General features: G+C 42.7%; 1 pseudogene; it reads right to left on the bottom strand.

Moving 5' to 3' along the window:
* Positions 1–556: 556 nt before the first annotated feature.
* LOC120287812 lies at positions 557–1,551 on the bottom strand (annotated as a pseudogene).
* Between the last annotated feature and the right edge of the window lie 457 nt (positions 1,552–2,008).

The raw sequence follows: 2,008 nt of genomic DNA, 5'->3' as shown, positions 1-2,008 counted from the left end.
TCGCAACCCTTGCTTATGAACAATCGCCAACCATGGCTGTGTACAAGCCATAGACAAAAGGAAAAGAAAATGGAAAAGGGACCAAAAATGAAGAAAAGGAAAAATAAAAAATTATAAAACCCAAAAATTGTCCATACTGCTATTCTACGTAAGATGGCTGACATCCACATTAGTAATATATAGGAAAAAAATTGATTGAAATTGGCATAATTAAAATATTTAAAACTGAATTGATCATTGTATAATAGATTTATGACTTTTTGGATAATTTTTCCACTCTTCTCCGATCAAGTTATTGACTAGTTTTGCTTCACCAACTGTTATTTGCATTAGCTGCTAACTTATTTTTCATTACCATGTATATTTTGTTATTTCGGAAAAGGAAATAAATGCTAATTCATGGTCATAAAGTTTCAAACTCTTACTCAACAAGATGCTGATATTCCCTTTATTTCTTAGATTCATTCTTAAGTGGCGTATTATTGGAAATCGACTATGGCCATGGTGCTAACCAAGATTGGCTATAATGCCATAAAAGGGACTGGCTTTCTATGCTCTAACAGGTCAGATTATCTCCGGGAGAGACGCCAAATTGGTTACAATAATCAGTGTAATACTGGCCCCGAGCTTGACGGCGCCCGAGTTTCCGCCGCCACACTCTCCTCCATTGATGGCCTTAATTGTGGCGCCGAAGCCTTGACCGGAAGTAATAACGGAGTGGACGTTGTTCATCCAAACCAGAAGGCGGTCTTAAAGGACACGGCGACGTCGTTGGCCACGGTTTCGGGAGAGTTGAGGCCATCGAACCGATGCTTTCTCCTGCGGGTCCGTAGTTGTAGTTCCAGGATATTTGGAGGGGGACCGCGGCCGTAGTACCCTTTGTTGGGGTTGCATGGATACTGGGTGTTCGATTCGTTGCAGTAATCTTTCGAGGGACCATCGATCTCTTCAATGTAGCAAAAATCTGCACCCAAGAAGATCAATTGTCATATCTGAAGCAAAGCAGACGTATGTTCTAGCATATGTCTCCTGGAAGTCAGAGTGAATAAAATTCATGGCAAAGAGCAAACATGGCAAGTATAGACTAAAGGACTTCAAACATTGTGTTGAGGTTCTTACGTCCGGTCTCGTGCGTCACATGAGCGAAGAAAGCAGCAATCTCGCGCTTGGAGTCGTCGGCGGACCCGACTGTGCCGAATTCAGGGTAACCACCGGCAGCATCAAGGAAAGCTTGCCTAGTGTAGAAGTTCTTCCCTGCGCAACCTGCGTCAGCCTGGCCAATTATCGAATTAAAGAAGCTATCCGTCACCACGTCTGCCACTGAAACCGCTGCTCGGGGTAGTGGGTGTGGATGACGAGTAACACGGCCCGGATTGACAATTGGTGCCACAGTACTCCTCTCCAGTACCACAATACCCATACTGGCTGCAACACAGGTCGGCGGCACAGCCACAATTTTGACCGAAGACGTGCGGGCGAGAATCCGGCAATGAGGGCGGACACGACCAGAATGTTGAGAAGAGCTCTTGCTATGCTGTTTGATTTGGCCATTGTGGATATGGGTGTGAGGGATGAACATGCAAAGAGAGGTATTTATAGGAATAAAGGTGGGAGAAATTAGGCACAGTTGATTTGGGGCTGCTAGGTTCTAGAGAGTCAGCTTTGAAAATTCAAGATCTTGATTCGCAGGATAACGTGTCGTGTGCGTTAGGAAGTGTCGACTTTGACATTGCCAAGAGACTCGTGAGAACGTGTCGTGTTAGGAAGTGTCGACTTCGACCCTGCGAAAAGACTTCGTGAGATTTATGTTCCTATCAAAAAACAATTTAAAAATAGAGGCAATTATACAATTACTAAGATTAGCTTACGAAATTAATTTATATCTTAAATTACTTAACACGACGCATTTATAATCTGTCGCATCATTTAATAAATTAATTTTTAAACCAATCTTAATAGATTTATCCAAGATCACGTAGAAATGTTTACTAACATATGCCGAGTCTTG

The sequence above is a fragment of the Eucalyptus grandis genome, chromosome 8 (genome assembly GCF_016545825.1).
Source record: "Eucalyptus grandis isolate ANBG69807.140 chromosome 8, ASM1654582v1, whole genome shotgun sequence".
Classification (NCBI taxonomy): domain Eukaryota; kingdom Viridiplantae; phylum Streptophyta; class Magnoliopsida; order Myrtales; family Myrtaceae; genus Eucalyptus; species Eucalyptus grandis.
Note: the sequence above shows the minus strand (reverse complement) of the source record. Positions and strands in the feature narration are given on the sequence as shown.